Source organism: Leuciscus leuciscus (genome assembly GCF_965113295.1).
Source record: "Leuciscus leuciscus genome assembly, chromosome: 5".
Classification (NCBI taxonomy): domain Eukaryota; kingdom Metazoa; phylum Chordata; class Actinopteri; order Cypriniformes; family Leuciscidae; genus Leuciscus; species Leuciscus leuciscus.
Window position 1 is genome coordinate 12,831,886 of NC_138729.1, and position 21,476 is coordinate 12,853,361.

Consider the following 21,476-nt stretch of genomic DNA (forward strand, 5'->3'; position numbering starts at 1 on the left):
CATTAGTGAGAGATTGATTACATGTGAATTATTTCTATTATATATGATTCTTTCTGGCAGCATCTCTACTAATAGTGAAGCTGTGGGTTTTAGTTACTAAGAAATACAGTATATGCATTTTTTCAGTATCTTAGCTATTTTATTGATAGATCACAGAACAATGTTGACAATACATTTCTGCGCTACTGAATGTTTCTGTGCATGCGATCTGCATGTGATGTGCGAGCTACAGTCTGTATGTGTGTGCGTTACAATTTAGCAGCACGTTAGTTCAGAATGGCAATGAACTTACGTGTACAATAAGTTATTTAAAACGTGCATTCACCCGATCAAATTTGAGCATCCAGATGGTATAATCAAACATATCTCGTGGAGCGCTCTCAGAGTAGCGACTGCATTTGTTTGTCATTTTAACTGTTGCAAACTGAGTGTAAAAGTGGTCTTCAAAGATTTCTTATCCTGTGCACCCTCTATAGGCCATGATCAGTGACTATTCGACGTCAAGCTTAAAGCGTCATGGCAGAAAATTAAAGTTGATTAGTCGACTAGTCTGTGCAAACCCTTCCGGGGATTGATTTTTATTAAACTGTCTTGGAAACTTTTCACCATGCGGTCATAATTCATGCTACCTTTTTAAGTGTCTTTTTTTTCTTTTTTCTTTTTTGGCATCGATTTTATTGTTTTACCCCATTCCAAATTCATGCAAAAAAATCCATCACAAAGTAATGAATTGAATAAAGTAATTGAATTGCATAACCACTTTAAATATTCATTGTGTGAAAAATATTTACACAAAGTACTTTCACGCAATTGTGGTGTCATTTCCATCACAACCAACAATTGTCCATATAATATGTAAAAAATTATAATAATTGTGCATTTCCAATAACATGGCAGAATTATCCTGTGGTTTGTGTGAATACATTGTTGCTTTTTCAAAAAAGAATAGTTAATGGAATTGTGTGTCTCTCTCTCTGTCTATGGTATCATCTCAGCTGTTTTGGCTTTATCAGGCTGTTTACATGACCCTACTTCTAAATCAGCCTCCCTGAAAATCAATGGTGGCTGGGCCTTCCCGCTTTGCGTCGACTCCCATTGAATTGCTAATGGCCTTTTCCCCTGCGCCATTCCCGCGCTATCTTTTTGGATGTTCCCCCTCCCGCAAAATACAAAGGGAAGGAGTATGCCTTAGGAATGTTAACGCTGTTTAGTGAAAATGAGTGCCTGTGGAGTAGGCCGTCGATTCATATGTGACCTTGGAAAGATATTCCTCACACACAGAGGGAGCTTATCTGTTTTCCCTTTGTAAACCTCATGTGGAGGGTATATGGGTTTTTGCTTTGGTCTGTTTGGATATTCAGGAACTTTGTAAACTGTATGTGTTGTTGGAAACAGTTGTAGTAAGATAAAATGTGTTTTTTGTTGTTGTTTTTTTCTGCAATGATCACAGTAGATATCTCCATTATATCAAGGGGATTTTGTGTTTACTGTGCCTTCTACTTTTTATCAAGTCCTCTTCACAGGAACTCTGAGAAGAAACATGCAATAAAGAAAACAAGAAAAACATGGATTGTGCTTCAGCAGAAATATATTTGTCTAGGGGTATTGTGGTGGTGCTTTGTGTATATTATCTCGGCCACTAAAATTAATCATTGTCCCGCCAAAGATATTTGATCATTTAATGTGACGATACTTGCCGTTCTGCAGTACCGGTAACCGCTGATAGCCAGCTTCTTTGAAGTGTTCCCTTGAGTGTTTGTGTGAGCAGTCAAAGCTTTCAAAGGTTTCTGTTTACAATGTGTTTTTGCAACATTGAGCTTTGTAGCCAATCACAGACATATATGTTGAGCGTGTGAACACCGTGTCCAATAAGATGTACTTAAGTTAGTCAGAGTTTTTGTTCAGTGCGGGTTCCGCATACTCACGATTCTTTTCATTATAACCAACAAGTATAAACACAACGTCAATAAAAGATTTCTTTTTATTGCTGTTAAATACTGAAGTAATTGACAGCTTCAGTGAGAATATAATGGCAGCGATCTTTATTTGCTTTCTGTATATAATATATATATATTTTTCATGCTAAACTACACTTTACAAAGTTTCTTGTTTGACTGCTGTATTTAAATGCACGATTGAATCTGATTGACAGTGATAACCATAGCAATGGATGGAAGAAAACATTCTGATTTGTCTGTGTTTTTTGTTCATTTTATTGATAACTTTTCAAATCAGTCACTCAGTGACTTTTCACATAGAACTATTTTATATATAAAAATCTGTATATTTATAAGCACTTTGTTTTATAATCTGAGGCTATGTCTACATTAATCCGGATACATTTGAAAACAGCATTTTCATTTAAAAACGCTCTCTGTCCACTAGCGTTTTCGGGCGTTTTCCAAAAGTTTCTCATTCACACTGAAACGTCACCAAACGCTAAATTCACCTCACTGCGCATGCGTAAACCCTCACAAAAGTTCACTGAGATGATACAGACAAAAAAAAAAATAATAAAGTTATCGCGCAATTCTTCTGGCAGGAGAATTGTATATAGCAAAATATCTCACCATTCACTGATGCATCCAAGTCGCATTTGGTCAACGTATATGTTTGGTCTAAAACACAACTGCTCTAATGTTTTGCCGCAGGACAGCAAATGCGAGTAACTTTTCTGTCATCTTTGCAGGACTGCGATATGAAGAGTGTCCAGAGTGGACACTCTTCATAACGCATTTTGTCCATATATAGAATAGCACATAACAGGCACAATACCGGTATAATCATGTATATCAATTGGTTCAATATGCGGGACATGACTGAACATGCGTCATAATTTTCAAATAACTCCGTTTTCACAGTCCACACAACATTTTAGAACGTCTTTTAATTCATCTGTTTTAAAAAATTGGAATGATGCAAATCAAAAAATAAGATTTTTTTTTTTTTTTACATAAGAATGATAATCTAACATCAACTAATTAGGATCTTGAAGAGCATTTGATAATAACAGGTGGGTTGGATCTGAACTTGATGATTCTATTTAACTCGTTACTCTTATTATCCTCGTTCACTCGGGTGCCAAAGTCAGGGGGCTCATACCGGCCGTTCATATTATGTGGGCCTGCGATCACAAACTCTCCAGTCTGAGAGGTTATAGCTAAAGCAGTTTAACAATGCCGCCGACGCTTGCTATTGTTAAAAAGTACCCATGTAGCCCCCTACAGTCGCCTATAAAACAACTTAGTTAAAGCCCAAACAATAACCAGAGGTTATGGCTAGTACATTAAAGGGGTCATCGGATGCAAAATTCACTTTTATGTGGTGTTTGCATATAAATGTGTCTTTGCAGTGTGTGGACACAACCACCATACAATGAAAAAAATCCATTCACTCCTTTTTTTTATTTTTTTTTATTTTTTTATCCTCAAAGTCTAAACACTCTAAATAATCAGGCCGTTTGGATTTTCTGAGCACTATGATGTCATAATGCTCATGCTCTGCCCACGACCACTGACGGACTGGTCCCGTATTAGCATATTTCTGCCCTCAGCCAGAATCTTTAAGATAATGCCACTCCAATGCTTGCTATTACCTCAATAGTATTTTTATCTAGCCCCTATAGACTGCATAACAACTTAAAGTCAAGCAGTTAGTCAGGAATCTAGAATCCCACCAGATGCTCACCAGGTGCCCCATGCTTCATCTAACCTGAGATCTAGTATGTACTTAACCCTGCTTTGCGGTAACAATGGATATGACGTCTCCAGAGTTTACACCTTTTGAGGGCAGGATGCTATTTGCATGAAAGACCCACTCTTCTGTAAGCAAGATATCTCTAAACTTTTAAAAACATTAGCCGCGTTTCCACTGTCGGGCCAGGGCCGGGCCGTGCTAGTGCGTGCCAGGGCCAGTCGCGTTTCCACTGTCACTTCCGGGGCTTGATCGGGGCTTACTCGGGGCCAACGGCCAGGATTTCTGGCCCGTCGAATACCTTGGGCCAGAGCGGGCCAGCTCGGGCTAGAGGAGTGGTTACGAACAGAGGCGGAGTTCACCTCAGTCGGGAGACGGCAGCGCCGGATGATTCTGTCAGCATTAAAGACTTTTAAAATAATTTAACTCGCGTTCATGTTTGAATGCCTTGTGTTTGTGATGCAAAAGACTATGCGCGCTAACCATTACCATAGTAAACATAGTAAACGCTTGAAGATACGCATAGTAAAAAAACATACGCTTGAAGAAATCCGACCAATCATAAAGGCTATCACAGTCATGTTTTTATTGTATCTGTCAGTAGCCTACGTCTCGTCTCTTTATACCGGACTATCATAAAATAAAGCAACTTTTTTTTCGGGAGCTTCCTCTGTTTCTCTGACGGAAAATATCTGTATGGGAGTCGAGAGAGTGCTAAAGCTCCTCAGGTCGTATTTTTGGTGGCATATATTTGTAGAAATGATCATTCTTTCTAAATGTGATGTAAATATGTCCTGTAACTACCCGATAAACAGTAACAGACGCGACTGAAGAAGTAAGTGTGTCCTCTTTCTTTTGTGAAATAGACCTAACGGTAATTTATTTCTGAGTGACTAATGTGCAATTTTGACATAAATTAATTCATTATGATCAATGTATCACTTTTTATTGTAAACCTGTGGTAAAACATCGATGCTTGGGTTTTAAATATTCAAGTAAATATTTATCATGTTTGTTTTCAACGCTGTTTCCAGTGATTTCTGATTAGTTTTCTGATAAAACTTCCATTTGTTGGTGAATGGGTTAGCGTGACGTTGTTCCAGAGAGGCGTGTTGCGGGCGTGTTTTAGTGAAGCGCTGTGGAGCTTCTGGCCCGACAGTGGAAACGCAGGCCCGGTGCTATTAGCCCGAGGCTATTAGCCCGGCACGGCCCGTTTAAGTCAGTCAGTCATCAGTCAGTCATATTTATTTATAGAGCACATTTAAAAACAACAACTATTGGCCAAAGTGCTGTACAAAGTGTACACAGGTATCCTAATAAGTAAACATAAAACCACAGATAAACAATGCACAAGACAATGGAAGCCACTAAGCCCACTTATGACCATAAGCAGCAGTAAATAAGTGGGTTTTAAGCAAAGATTTAAAATCAGAATATGTTGGGGCAGTCTTTATGTAAGATGGCAGATTGTTCCAAAGCTGTGGAGCCGCCACTGAGAAGGCACAATCTCCTTTTAATTTTAAACGTGTCCTTGGAACAGTCAGCTGTAGACTACTGGTTGACCTAAGATTTCTAAAAACATTATGGTGGAATGAAAGGAGATCAGAGATGTATGGAGGAGCCAGTCCATGCAATCCCTTATAAACAAACAACAGTGTTTTGAACTCAATACGATGTTTAACTGGGAGCCAGTGGAGAGAGAACAATACTGGCGAAATATGGTCTCTTTTCTTTGTTCCTGTTAACAATCTAGCAGCAGCATTTTGGACTAGTTGAAGACGTGACAATAGGGACTGTGAGACACCCAAGTATAGTACATTACAATAATCTAATCTTGATGAAATAAAAGCATGTATAACAGACTCCATGTCTCTGGGTGATAAAATTGCCTTAATTTTTGCAATATTCTTTAACTGATAAAAGCAACTTCTGACCACACCATTGATCTGTTTGTCAAAAGTCAGAGCAGAGTCAAAAGTAACACCCAGATTTCGAACATATGTATGGCAATTGCCAGATAAAGGTCCCAATTTACCGGCAACAACCTCTGTGAACGTAGATGAGCCAAAGATTAAGACTTCCGTCTTGGAATCATTTAACTGAAGGAAGTTGGCAGACATCCACTGTTTAACGTCTCTCAAACAATCAAATAAACACTGCAAACTAGAGTCATCCTTTGGATGTAAAGGAACATAACACTGAGTATAAGTGTTGAATGCATTTAGAATTAGAATGCATATAATACATTATACTTGCTAAAAATAGTATACAGCGGAAGCATGTATAAGGAAAATAAAACAGGACCCAAGATCGAGCCCTGCGGAACCCCATATAAAACTGGTGCACGAGGTGACAAGTAATTGCCCGTCTCTACTGAGAAGGTTCTATCCTTTAAATATGTAGCAAACCAATCCAAAACACAACCTTGGATACCAATTTGCTGTAAACGATTTAAAAGAATGCCATGATCGAGAGTGTCGAATGCCGCGCTAAGTTTAAAGCCCTGGCCCGTGTGTAAGTGTAGATGTATGCTTTTATAATAAATTGTCTATCCTATCTATCTATAATGAAAACTGCTGCCTCTGTGTAGATGAGAGAATCAAAGTGCGCATTGTGCACACGCTACATTGATTATGGCCAAGCATGCGCCCTTAAAATAGCATATGAATAACATGCGCAACGCGCCACTGACTTTAAACTATTTTTTCCTGGTTAGTGGCGCAATTGTTTTCTAAACTTGCAAAATAGCATGAAGGAACGTTTGCGCCGGAACACGCCTCCTCTTTGCGCTGAACCGCCCCGGGTAGCGCAAGTGTATTTCTTAGTTAACCGACGTGCTTCTGTGGAGGGAAAAGTCCGCTTTGCGCGGGTGCAAAATAGGAATGATACATGCGTCGCTGTACAAAGTCAATTGCGCTGGGTGCAAGATAGGGCCCATTGTGTTGTATGATAATTGTTCACATTAAACCATAGCTTTTTGGGTGAATTTCAGGTGATCTCAGCATGAGAGAGAGACTAGATTGGGAAGGGAGAGAATTGTGAATTGGGAGGTGATCAACTCAAGTGTGACCATGTCTCGAATGGGGATGTTAATATAGCAAGAGAGTTCAGATGTTAATTTCCTTTGTTTTCTCAGAGAGTTGCCCTCTCTTCCAGTTTTTCCAGTCTTCCACTTCCTTTTTCTTTTTGTGGAAAACATAAACGCAGAAAAGAAAAAAAAGTTGAACTCTTTTATACTTTTTTTTTTTTTAACTATACTTTTGAACGTTTTGATCGTCATGTTGAATGTGGTCTGTAACTAGTGACTGTCAATATGAGTCATGCATTTTAGACTTGTAAAGCGAAAGTTAAGCTGTTATTCACACATCTCGCCTTCCACCCTAACTCTGAAATCTGAATGTATTAGCTTATGTATAAATCAGTGTTCGAACTGCTAAGACAGCTTTTCACATATGACCACCACCCTTTTTCTCTTAATTTTCTTAGTACGGTGTTTCATGCTCCATAAACTGTCGTACACTGTCATATCTGAAGCTGATAAATTATGCAATTTATTAGAAAGATTTTGAATCGACTCTGTGCTCTATTAGCAGGTCTGCTCAGGGCGATTGCAGTTTTTATTAGTATCCAGTGGTTGTCACACAGTGTAGAATACAAATGACGACTACAAAGGGATTATTTATGTATTATGACACTGCAGGAGTCACAGTGAGTCATCCGAGCTAAAGTTCCCCCCAGAGGACATTTTTCATCAGTTCCCATAAGTCCTGTCTGAGCTATAAAGAGATGTTTGGATAAAAGTATTATCATCTATTCTTACAAAGATTTATTGAATGTTAAATATTGTCATCCAAAATACCATAGTGAATACACTTATTATTACATAAATATTCATATGCAATTATTCCATATACATATGGGGATTGTTGGATAAACCCCGGGGATTGTTGGATAAACAATGCAGATTTATTTTTTACAGCCATTTTTGGTCATATTTACCAGGGGTGCCATTAATTCTGACCACAACTGTACAACAGACACAGACACAGACATGTGGTCAGAATTAATGGCACATTATATTTATATTTATATATATATATATATATATATATATATATATATATATATATATATATATATATATATATATATATATATGCAGGCTTGGGAGGGTTACTTTAAAAATGTATTCCGTTACAGTTACAAATTACTTCATAAAAAAAGTATTCAGTAACGTAATCCAAGTACTATAATATGAAAGTAATGTAACTGATTACTTTTGGATTACTTCAAGGTCACGTATATAAATAAAGTCAAGCAAGAAGAAATATTATAAAAAAATAAAAATAAAGTATTTATAAAAAATTTGGTCCAGTGTACAATATTTGCTAAATATACACACATGCCTGAATATATATTTATGTAAAGGGCTATACAGACATCTAATGGCTAATGTATGGTATTACAGATTATTTTGTTTTATTTTTTACAAATTTTTAAATAAAAAATAAAAACACAACATTTAACATTTTTACACAATCTACATATTAGTTTATTTTAAAATAGGCCTACATGTTGACTAAAGCCGTGATCTTTCTTAATTTGCCTGACTGAACTTGCGGCGTTGGCAGTGGGAGTTCCACTTTACCTAGACAGCGAACATCCCGAAAAGAATAAGAAAGGACATTTTGGGTACTAAAAAAGCTACTCTCCAAATTTCTACAAAATAGCAGCGGAATTTCCATGAATTAAAAGCGATTTTACCCGCAGGCAGCATCGTTTCTACTAGCAGCAGTGATTCACGCTGCGTCTGAGGAGATTGTAGAAAGCTGTTATTTGCGCATGCACCAGCCCGTGGCTCACGTGAGTCATTAGTGGCAACAGAACCAGGAACTATAATCAAGCAGCGCTTAATATAGTGTTATTATGCCAAAATACTTATTTATTTAGTTTTAAATGAAACCATTGTAATCCTGAAAGTATTCCCCCTTTTTTCAAAATGTAACTATAATCTGATTACTACGTTTTTTGACGTAACTGTAACGGATTACAGTTACTGGATTTTTGTATCCTGATTACATAACGCCGTTACATGTATTCCGTTACTCCCCAGCCCTGTATATGTATATATATATATATGTATATATGTATGTAATTAAATATATAATGAATATTTTATGGAAAACAAGTCATATCTGAATAAGTCGCATTCAAGATGTACCATTTTATTATTGCGTTCAGAAATTATGTAAATTATCAGTAAGTAACACATTATAAACACTATAAAATGGATTTTAGTTCCCCTCACTCCACAACAAATCCTTTAAATTCAACAGCATTCAGTACAGAATAGAAATGAAAAATATAAGTGAAAAACAAATATAAATTATAGTGGCATAATTCATTATCAGCTACATTTATTGTAAACACTAAGCCGAAATGAATTTATTTAAAGCAAAACGAAATGCCCAGCATGTGGGAAATGCGCTTTACAAATTAACTTGGCCATGTGACTTGTTTTGCATGCTTGACGTTAATTGCATTATATAAGTCACTTTGTAATATAATTGACAGCACGTTTCATATGATTGAAAAAAGAAAAGAAAAAAGAAAATATGGTATAATCTGCAACCAATATCAAACCTGTATGTGGTGCACTGCATATCTGTAGAAATTACAGTTATTATGGTAAAAGGACTTGAAATGTCTACAGCTGTCTTACAAAATTTCACAAAAAAATGTCTATTAAATGTTTCGGTTTTGTTGATGTTTTAAAGCTTTTGGCATTGTATTGCTTGGCTTAAATCCTAGAGGAGCTGGTCTTAGTGGATGTTTGCTGAGATGCAGCCAGCACTTTACCATTTGTATGAGTTTAAAGCTTTTTCTATCCCATTAATTGTTTATCTGTTTGCAATAGTATTAGTGTAAAGTCCCCAAAAAGACCCTGACTTCATGTGGGTTCATCCCCTCCTCCATTTTTCTCCCTTCAGCAAGCATTACAGCTTGTCATTGTACACTATGAAGTGCTTGTGTTTTCATTCTGATTTTGGACCCGTTGAGCCAAACAAATCTTAGTCAGAGCCACTTTAAGAGAGAGCCAAAATCTGATCTAAGATCAGCGTGAAGATTTAACCTGCTTCTGTCATGGCATCTTGTCTGTCCTGAGCATGATTAACTTTGACAGGAAATCAATACAGCTCCTCCTGGCCAGATATGGAGATAAGACATCATAATCCTGATGTTGAGGCTTTGTGGCCATGAGACCCTCTTCATTATTTTGGCCAGCGATGTCCTTTACTGATAAGTGTCTTTTGTCTTAGCTTGTTTTCTAGAGCCAGAACCGCAAGGCAGGAAGAATAACGCCACTCGAATAACTTTTCAGGTTTTACATTTGTGCTTCAGGTATCATTTTAAATTATTTGCCTGGGCCAATGAAAGCTGCTTACATACTTGCATACTTTATTTATTTGAAATTCTGTTATTTATACAACTACCAGTCAAACATTTGGAATAATCATGATTTTTTTTTTACTGTATACTCATCAAGGCTATATGATGTTTATCTGATCAAAAATACAGTAAAAAGAGTAATGTTGTAATATTATTAGTACAATTTTCAAATGAATATATTTTCAAATGTAATTTATTCCTGTGATGGCAAAGCTGAATTTTCTGTAGTCATCACTCCAGTTTTCAGTTTCACGTGATCCTTTAGAAATCATCCATTGCTGCTCAAGAAACATCTCTTGTTATCAATGTTGAAAACAGTTTTTGTTAATTAATTAAATTAAATAGATCATAGATTGATTGACAGTAAATAGTAGGGCTGTCGATTTAAGGTGTTAATTTCATTAATTAGTTAAGTAAAATAAGGTGAGACAATTTACACACCTGCCCTACCCCCAGACCTACATAGGTCATTTTACATTTCATACAGTTGATTGATGATGAACATGATGCAAGGCAACAACTTACTGTGTGTTGTAGTCTATAGAATGCAGTTAGAATGCACCTAAAATTCAAGATATTATTATGTTCCGAATAATGATTGCAAATATGACATTGATTTACAACAGTTCAATAAATATGAAGTTTATATCATGGTATATTTTAGACACAATATTGTCTGTTTTTGCTAAATGTTTCCAACGAAAATATTAGCCTACCTATGAATCCACAGCAGAACAATTGTATATTTCCGAGCAACACAGTAGGTGTGTTCGACTTGACGCGCCGCTGCGTTTGTGTTTTACTTGTTTTATCTGTGTTTTACTTCATTGTACCGTGAGAATGATTAGAGAGCAGATTGCTCTGTATGCTTTCAAATAGTTCTTGCGCTGCGGTATTTTGATGTCATATATCAATCGGTCTGTGTTTTTTAATGAATTTGTGTAGTGAGCGAGTCAATCGGGTGAACCAAGAGCTGCATCCCAAATTCAAAGGCTGCATCCTTCGAAGGCTGATTGTCACAGCGAGCGATGAAGGCTGTCTCAATTCAAAGACTCCTTCAAATGTGACCTCGAAATGCATCCTTCATTTCCCAGGCAATGAAGGATACAACAGATGAATCCTTCGCGGCCTTGCCTACCCCCAGAATTCATTGTGCGCCCTTGACGACAGGAGAGAAATTGCCGAATTACTCTTTAAATGCAAGTATTGGGTTTCAACTTACTCAAATATCTAATGATACAAATGTAAATAAATTTTTTTTATTTATTTTTTTAAAGTGGTTCAAATGTCGGCTTATATCTTGCTAACATTCGATTATACATTGTTTATACTCTTTATTATATACAGAAATTGACCATGGTGACAATTTAGACAATTTGTGATCCCTGTTTTGTTTTCAGACAGTTTAATATAACTTTCAGAAGAGTCCAGTAAAAATGTTACTGCCACTCGTCAACAGCACCTGTCACAGTTGCTAGGCAACAAGAACAATCCTCCCTTGGCTAGTCTGTCCCATTTAACAATGCTCGTTCTGACCTTCGTGGCCTTAGAAGGCGTGACCTTTGAACTCTGCATCCTTCGAAGGATACAGCCTCTTAGGGACATGACACCGTTTTCAACTAAAAACGCAAAACTTTTTGGACCCTATTTTAACGATCTAAGCGCATGGTCTAAAGCGCGAGTTCAAGAGTTAGTAATGTGCGCCTATAGGTGGGTCCACAATGCGCTTGCATTCTGCTTAAACACACAGAGAGGAATCCGGCTTGTCCCATAGATGGTCTGCTTGCGCACTTTTACCCTGCACATGAGCAGTTCTGTTTGCGCTCTGGAGACTGCTTCGGTCTTTCCAGTTTTTAGTCGTTTTCGCAGATCCGTGTGAATGGTGATTGTTTTGACAATAGTGTCGTCTGTACATGGAAAACTCAAAGGAGAAATGTCTCAGTTTTAAGCATATAGTGGTTGCGTAAACGTACCCTTAATTGGCAGATGATTAAATGGCCCATTCATTTACCGCCACCTAGTGGCAGGTTTAGAGTATCACTCATTAAAAAAAATTATTTCAGATATTTTGGGTATAGTTTACCCAAAAATAAAAGTTCTATTTATATTTACTCATCCTCATGTCATTTCAAACCTGTATGTGTCACAAGTGGTTGCAGACAGACAGATGAAGACTCCAACACTAGTTTAATTACAAATATCCAAAAGGCAAACAGATGGTGGCAACACACATAAACACAAACAGATGGTGGCAACACACATAAACGCAAGAGAGACCAGACAGAGAATGAACCTGAGGGTACAACTTGTATAGGATAACTCAATCAAGATGATAGAACACAGCTGAAACAAACAAACTAATAATGATGGTAACCAAGGAGACAAACGAGTGGCAGGAATCTGAACTAGACAGACATGTGACAAATGAAAACAAACTGAAAATCCATAAAGAACTTTTTTTGCGTAACATAAAATAAATGTTGAAGAATGTTGGTTACCAAACTGTTTTGGTCTGTAAATACATCTAAAAACCAATTAAGATGCAGCTGAAGAAAATAAAATAAAAATCATGGTCCTTGAAGTTTGTGTAATACATTCTTTTAGTGCTGTATAAACCATTTAGTGCTGTATAAGTAGTCAGCAATATTTTGAAATATATACAATGTTTAATAGGGAGCCAATGCAGTGTTGACAGAACGGGGCTAATACGGTCATACTTTCTGGTTCTAGTGAGAACTCTAGCTGCTGCGTTTTGGACCAACTGGACCTTAAGCGTGCAGGGCAACCACCCAGTAGAGCATTACAATAATCTAGCCTTGAGGTCATGAACGCATGAACTAGGCTAACTGTTCCGCATTTTTCATTGAAAGCATGTGTCATAATTTGGATGTATTTTTAAGATGGAAGAATGCGGTTTTACAGATGCTAGAAACGTGGCTTTCAAATGAAAGATTAAAGAGCACACCCAGGTTCCTAACCGACAACGAAGATTTGACAGAGCAGCCATCGGGGCGCTTTCACACTGGCAGTTTAGTGCGGACCGGGGCACGGTTCGCATGAAAAATCGCTAATGTGAACGCTGTCATCGGACCCGGGCGCGCACTAGAGTACCGAACCCGGGACTACCTGGAGGAGGTGGTCTGAGCTCGGTTGCTCCCGAACCGTGGCGCGGTTCGCGTTAATGTGCAAGCAACACGGACTCGGGTGCGCGCTTGTTCAGGAAGTATAGTATACCGCGCATGCGTATCACTGTCGATATCATTGTTTCCTCACACACGACAACCATGAGTGGCAGGGGAACGTTGTGGGACACTGAAGAGGTGAGGTGCCTCATTCAAATTTGGGAAGAACAAACCATACAATAACCATACATACAAACCATACATAAAACAAACCATACATAAAAAAAAATCTTCTGCGAGCAGCAGAAACACGGCGTCCCCTGGATATGTGCTGAATTACACCATATGTAATGAACATAAACGTAGTTGTCTCTCACTATGTTGTGCATAATAGCACCAAAAAAACAGACAAATTACAGCTATGCTCAGTCGAGTTGTATTCTCCATGCGTTTTCCGTGTGCGTTTGCGATGACGTAAGATCACTGCAAACGCACCTGGGTTCGATACAACTAATTGAGTGTGAAACCAGACCAACGCTGCGGGGGGCGCCGGGAACTAGCGCACTCGGGTTCGGACCGCAGCAAACGAACCCAGTGGAAAAACGCCCTTAGACAGTATTCTGGGTTAATACGTGCAGAGGTTTTTTGCCCAATAATTAGACACTTTTTTCAGAATTAAGTAGTAGGAAATTCCTAGTCATCCAAATTTTTATATCAGCTATGCATTCCGTTAATTTTGTGAATTGGCGCGTTTCGTTGGGGCGCGAAGAAATATAGAGCTGAGTATCATCAACATAACAGTGAAAACTAATTCCATGCTTCCTAATTATATCTCCCAAGGGTAACATATACAGGGTGAACAGCAACGGTCCTAGTACTGAGCCTTGTGATACTCCATACTGAACTTTTGATCGATATGACATCTCTTCATTTACTACTACAAACTGATAATGGTCAGATAAGTATGATTTGAACCATGCTAGTGCAATTCCACTTATGGCAACATAATTTTCGAGTCTATTCAAAAGAATGTTTGACTGGAATCCTGCAGATACCATTTCTTTCTAAAAAGGAACATAGATGTGAGGATACTGCCTTTTCTAGTATCTTTGACAGAAAAGGTAGATTTGAGATCGGCCTGTAATTGACTAATTCTCTAGGATCAAGTTGTGTTTTTTAAATAATAGCCAGCTTAAAAGTTTTCGGTACATATCCTAGTGACAAAGATGAATTAATGATATTAAGAAGAGGATCTATGACCTCTGGAAGCATCTCTTTCAATAGCTTAGTCGGTATAGGGTCTAACATACATGTTGTTGATTTAGATGATTTAACGAGTTTACAATTCTTCCTCTCCTATAGCAATGAATGAATGACATTTTTCCTCAGGGAAAGTACTGTCTGATGCGATACTGTAGTAGACTGTTGCATAGTTATAATTTTCTCTCTAATATTATCAATTTTGTAAGTAAAGAAGTTCATAAAGTCATTACTGCTGTGCTGTTTGGAAACGTCCGGTGTTGGAGCTTTATTTTTCGTTAATTTAGCCACTGTTTCGAATAAATACATAGGGTTGTGTTTGTTTTCTTCTAAAAGTTTTGAAAAATAAGCAGATCTAGCAGTTTAAGGCCTTTCTGTATGCAACCGTGCTGTCTCCATGAAATGCGAAAAACTTCTAATTTTGTTTTCTTCCAGCTACGCTCCATTTTTCTGGCTACTCTCTTTAGGGCCTGAGTGTGCTTGTTGTTACCACTGTGTTGGACTATTTCCTTTAATCTTCTTTAAGAGCAATGGAGCAACTGTGTCTAAAGTGCTGGAAAAGAGAGAGTCAATAATTTCTGTCAGAACATAGAGTTATTCTAAGCTATCTGGCATGCTGACGAAATGAAACTGATCAGGAAGATTATTTATAAAGCAATCTTTAGTGGCAGAAGTGATAGTTCTACCATATTTATAACACAGAGGCGGCTTTGCAACCTTGGCTAAATTAAGTATACATGAGATTAAATAATGATCTGATATGTCATCACTCTGCTGCAGAATTTAAACGGCATCAACATTGATTCCATGTGACAATATTAGATCTAAAGTATGATTACGACAATGAGTAGGTCCTGACACATGTTGTCTAACTCCAATAGAGTTTAGACTATCTGTAAATGCTAATCCCAATGCATCTTTATATTAAAATCACCAGCAATTAGGACTTTATCTGCAGCCAGTACTAACTCTGATAGAAAATCAGCAAATTATTTTAGCTGTGTGTAGCTACACTGTGTAGGATTTACTCCCATCTAGCGGAGAAATTGTATATGACTACCAACTGAATATTACTTTCTAGCTCCTCCCATTCCGAAGGCGTTTTAACTACTACGGTGGCCGTATTATTTCAAATCTGCCGGCAAACGCGAGCAAATCTCCCTCTCGCATTCGTCACGGTGCCACTGCGTGTAAAAACGCGAAAGGCGAAGCTTGTATGTCTCTCTTTGTCTAATGTATTTTCAAGATGGATGCGCAACATGGCTTCCGCCATTCGAGCGACTCGCTCGTATGTATTCTAAATGGCAGATTATACACTTAACGAGAATACTTAATTAGTTGGTTGAAGTGATTACACATTAATGAGAACGTATAATTTTGAAATAACGTGTTTTTTGCTAAAAATAAACTTAAAATATTACACAGTGTAGCTTTAATAAAATCTGAATGGTGCCCTGGTGGCCTGTATACAGTAGCCGGCACAAATGTCAAACAGGATTTATCACTTACGCTAGATAATGTTACAGGAATCACCATCACTTCAAAAGAATTATATTTGAAACTAGACTTCTGAGTAATACTGAAGATATTGCAATAAATTACAGCAATACCTCCCCCTTTTCCTTTTAAACGAGCTTCGTGTTTATAGCAGTAATCTTGCGCGGTGGACTCATTTAAAGTAATGTAATTGTTTGGTTTTACCCAAGTTTATGTCAAACACCGCACATCTAGGTTATGGTCTGTAATAATATCATTAACAATAAGTGCTTTTGAAGAAAGGGATCGAATATTCAGCAACCCGAGCTTTATCATTTGTTCATCTGCATTCTATTTGTTTTTTATTTGTTGAACAATAAAAATTTTCTAATTTAAATGGGTTTGGGAGTTTTTTGTATTTCCTAGTTCGGGGAACAGACACAGTCTCTATGTGATGATATCTAGGTGAAAGAGTCTCAATGTGATGGGATTTGTCTGACCTCAGTAACGGAGACAGCTAGCCGACGGTCGGTTTAGCCAGTCTGTCTGCTTCCTGACCTGAGCCCCAGATTGTCATGTTTGAGCTCTAAGACTATGTGCCATATTACTAGAGAGAAGAGCAGCACCATCCCAGGAGGGGATGATCTCTTTTCAACAGGTCAGGTCTGCCCCAAAAACTTTTCCAATTGCCTATGAATCCTATATTATTTTGCGGACACCACTTAGACAGCCAGCCATTGAGTGAGGACAGTCTACTAAGTATCTCATCCCTCCTTCGAACAGGAAGGGGGCCAGAGCAAATTACAGTGCCTGACACCGTACTTGCAAGTTCACACACCTCTTTAATTTGACACAATCATGACTTTAAATTATCTTTTGGGGGTAATTTCTCAGACAAATTTGATGTGCGATTAATTTGCCTGAGAAATTAGATTAATTAATCGGCACATAATGTAATTAATTCGATTAAAAATTGTAATTGCTTGACAGCCCTAGTAAATATATTTATTTATTTTTGTGTTACAGAAGATTTCTATTTTAAATAAATTGTTCATTGAACTTTCTATTCATCAAATAATTCAAAAAAAAAAAAAATCACATTTTCCACAATGATATTAGGCAGCTAAATAGATAAATAAATAAAATTCAACATTGATAAGAACCATTATTAATAATTGAGCACTAAATCAGCATATTAGAATGGTTATCAAATAAATGCAGCCTTGGTGAGCATATAAAAAAAAATAAAAAAAAAATAAAAAACTTTAAAAACCTTAATGTTATCCAAATGTTTGACCATTAGTTTACATAAGCATTAAATTGGCCATTTGCCACCCACCTTTCTGGATATATCAACATTTGACATTGGAAACTCCATTGCGGTTGACTACTTGTTTAATGTTCAATATTTTAAGTAGGACCCAAAAGAACCTTCTGAGTATTGCTGTCCTTTCTTTTCGCATTTTGCTGTGGTACATATATCTGTTTCCCTTGACCTTCAAAATCATCTCAGGAGGGTTATGAGAGGTGAAAGCCTCGTTTAGTAAACCCGAATTGAATTACAGACATGCTGCATGTCAGTGTGTACACTGGGAGACGGCAGTTAAATGGGAACTGTCTTTCTGATGAAGTGGGAGCAGTTGGGATGTTGAACCCTTGACTCACTGGTCCGTTCCATTTTGAAATGGTTTTCTGTTGAAATATCACTGCATTAACCATCAGGTGAAATATGACATTGTTTGTCATTTTACAACCTTCAAAGTGTTACAAGATGGTGAGATATAATTGGAACAAGTGCAATAAAAACGTTTTAGGTAAGTACACATTTCAACTACTGTAGTTAAGGCAAACAACTATATATATAGTTTAGTTTATATTCAACTCTCTATAATTTAAAAAAATTTTGTCAGAAAGCTGAATTAAAAAAAAATTACAATTGTTGAACAGTGAAGAAAAATTATCACAGAGTTGCTTATTATTTGCCATTGCTAAATCAAAAGTAAAAAATTGTGGAATGTTGTTTTAATACAATAATATGAAATATTTGTGACCAAGATTCTATTGCATGACATCACTATGTGCTCTGATATGATATACTCATACTGCAGGTGCTCTGTGGTGGCCGTCAGGTTTGCCCTTGCTGTTTGATGTGTCAGTAAAACTGTGCTGTTATCAGGCCTGGTGGGACAGACTGTGACTGGAATGGTTTCAGGTCTGTGAAGCAGCGTTCTCGGTGTATTTGGTCTCTGCAGGCCAATGGCTCATATCCTTACGTCCCTGACAGACTCAGATGGCCTAGAACAGAGCTCGACCTCACAGGTCACTCAATCAACCTTCACCACAGGCCCTCTGCCCTCACCTCTGAAGCCCCTTTCCACTCTACATCTCTTTCTCTATCTCTCCATTTCCTTTAGACTCTCTCTCACATGCCCACCTTCTATATGGAAGCCTCTCAAGTCTCCCACCCACTGAGAACAAAGAGGTCTCTCACATCCTGTCATGACTGTTGGCCAAAGCCCCCTACCTCACCTGCAATGACCTCAATGCTACCCATTTTCCTCATCCCCTATCCTCATCAGTATCGTACAGGATGCACATACAGTACACAATGCGATTTACGTACAAAACATCCTTTGTTGGTCCTGGAACTTCCTATCAAATAATTATAACCCTATTCACAACCCTAATCCTAACCTCCTCTTTCCTTACTAGACCTTATAACAAATATTTAGAGTTTTAATGGGATTTTACACCTGGAGAAGGGCTCTCTGTTAGCATTCCTTTTCACCTTAAAGGGAGTTGCTTGGCTAGTGCTTTAATTTAGTAAAATGGCTGCTTATTGGCTGTCATTAGAGAAGGATGGATTTTGTCCACAGAATGGTCACAATTACATTATCTACCAGCGATTTGAGGGAACAAAACTATTTTAATGTGTTATGTATTGGAATTTTTTTATTTTTAGGGTTGTCCAAGTAAACTTAAATGGATAGTTTACACAAACAATGAAAAGTGTCCAAATCCGTGAGTTTTGTTCATCTTTGGAAAACAAATAAAGATGTTTTTTCATTTTTTTTTTTCATTGAAACCTTAGAAATTTCTGTCCCTACATTGAAAGTCCCTTCACCTGAAACTTTGATGCTTCTAAAAGTTGATTGAGAAATTGCAAAAGTAATCCATATATGATGTATAGATATAAATTTATATGGTGAATTTATATGAACATATTTAATTTAGGCTTTTATTCATATAAACATTGATCAGCTTGCGTACATGGAGAAAATCAAATATCGTAAACACGGAAGCTCAACCTTACTTGTTTGACTCAGGAAACAAACCTCATTGGTATGCATGTATATACATACAGGTATGTGCAAATTTAGTGAAATCAAATTAAGTGAGGAAAGAATGAGTCTTAAGAGAGTGAAATGATGTAATCCCAAGTTTCTTGCACAATGTGCATATTATAACGAACCTGAACGAACCATCAATCATTTATTTATCCTTCTATCGTTTCTTATTACTTTTTGTATCAATGCACCAGTTCAGCTCAAATCTGGAGGCTTTACTTGCGTTTGTTGTTGTCTTTGATGGGGATTCCCTTCGTGGTCCTTGCTAGAGAGGGGGGTTCACAGCAGTTCGCTAGTTAGCTCAGACTGGATGACTCCCACTTTATTTATATTCCTAGATTGTTGATTTGTAATTTGTGTGGAATACTGTTTGTTCTCTTTCCGATTCGCTCTCAGTTCCTACAGTGTGGATTAAAAAGTGATGCCAAGGGGTCCTGACCAAGCATCCATATGTGATGAACTGAGAGTGAGAGCAAATTATCAAACCTATCCTTAACAACAGAGGGATATACTATAGGACTCAAAGATGCTCCAGAACAAACAAAGATGTTGATCCAGGAACAAGTTGTACTTTGGTAAATCACGTCAAGCAGTTGTTTCAGCAGTTGGGTTCCTCATTGAATGTGTTTCCAGCAGTTCTTCAAGCAATAAGGGTGATGGTGAGTTTTCACTTTTGTCAATGAAGTTGTTTCCAGCCAATTATGTTTTCAAATCCTGCATGGGTTGAAAAGCTTTGTTGTCGAAAACCATTTCCTTGAATACACTTAAGGAAGTTCAGTGTTTGCATTCACACGCTGCCACAGGGAGCGTTCCCAAAAAAGAATGAGAAATGACAAGTACTTAACAGGCTCTGGTTGTCTCTTGCTTTAACTTTAAAAGGGAATGTTGTAATTGTTCCCTTCTCCTACTGTTCATGGTACTTGCTGAATCGGGACAAATTATCCCTGGATAATCTTCTACAATTGTTCCTTTACAGAGAAGAGACATATTTTAATCCAAGTTCTGTCTCAGTTTGAAAGAATTTTAAAATAACAGCATCAGATTTTGTTTTTTCATCCTCTCATCAAATGAACCCTGGTCTCCTGTAGGCAAACTGTGGTAGATGAGATGACAGAGAAGAGTTTATTACATTTTTACATGTTTGACCTTCCAGAATCGTTTTCGTACATATTCTGCAGGTAACTGTCAATCTTTTGTGCTGTTCCGTAACTGCCATCATTCGAGCTTTGCTGGAGAAACGAGGAGAACTGGGGGGAACCCACTTAATATTCACATGGCAGTCATGGTGAATTGAAATGAATGAGTGAGAAAGACTGAGGGTTTGTGAGTGTGTTGGAGCGAGAGAGAGTGTGTGTGTGTGTGTGTGTGGGAAGGTGAGAGAATGTGTGAGAGAGGGCGAGCAAGAAAAAAACACACAGCAGACTGTGAAATTGACGATTGGGATTGGCACGATGGCCGTCGCTTAAAGTTTCATCTCTACATGTTAATAAGACTGCACCGCTGTAAAACACTCCAGGAGAAAAAAATGGGTGAATGGATGTTTTAAAAATTCGCCTACAGCTGCCCATGAAATCACACTATATTGACTCCTGATATGTACTGTAGCTGGTTCTGGGAATAATTTGTTTTTGGAGGGCATCTTTCTGGGGGAAAAAGAACATAATTCCTTGGTCATGTTAATCTAACATTGTAGCTGGGTTGTTGCTTGGCCAAGATGGTCAACTGGATGGACATTAGCCTTATCAAATGGTACTCTAGCTGATCATCCCATTTTGGATAAGTTTTGTATAGCTGGACTTTTGACTGTTAGCATTAAATCTTTTCCACTCATCTTGCTTAGTTTGGGCATTGTTTCATAGCTAAAATATCCAAAGCTATAGCCAAAGTGGAATAGAATTCTGCTCAATGATATGTGGTTTACTTGCTACAGAGTACCGCAAACAAAACTTTGAGTGCAATGCAACAATTTATTCGTTTTTTAAAAGTGCTAATTTTCAACAACTTAATTTCTATACGAACTGACCCTTAGAAGTTGTGTAACAGCAATCAGATTGGAACTTGACATTAGTATGCAGCTGCTCAGACTAGGATCAGCTATTGACCAACTAGAAACAATGTAAAACCAGAT

General features: G+C 37.6%; 1 protein-coding gene and 1 long non-coding RNA gene across 6 annotated transcripts in view; one reads left to right on the forward strand and one right to left on the reverse strand.

The window, feature by feature from the left end:
* mast4 (microtubule associated serine/threonine kinase family member 4) overlaps positions 1–21,476 on the forward strand; it is a 137,094-nt gene that overhangs the window by 36,805 nt on the left and 78,813 nt on the right. The gene's annotated exons all lie outside the window — the stretch shown is intronic.
* LOC309500004 overlaps positions 6,231–21,476 on the reverse strand; it is a 368,298-nt gene continuing 353,052 nt past the window's right edge. The window contains exon 3 of the long non-coding RNA XR_014206432.1: positions 6,231–6,429. This is a non-coding gene — a long non-coding RNA (uncharacterized lncRNA). The remainder of the gene's footprint in view (positions 6,430–21,476) is intronic.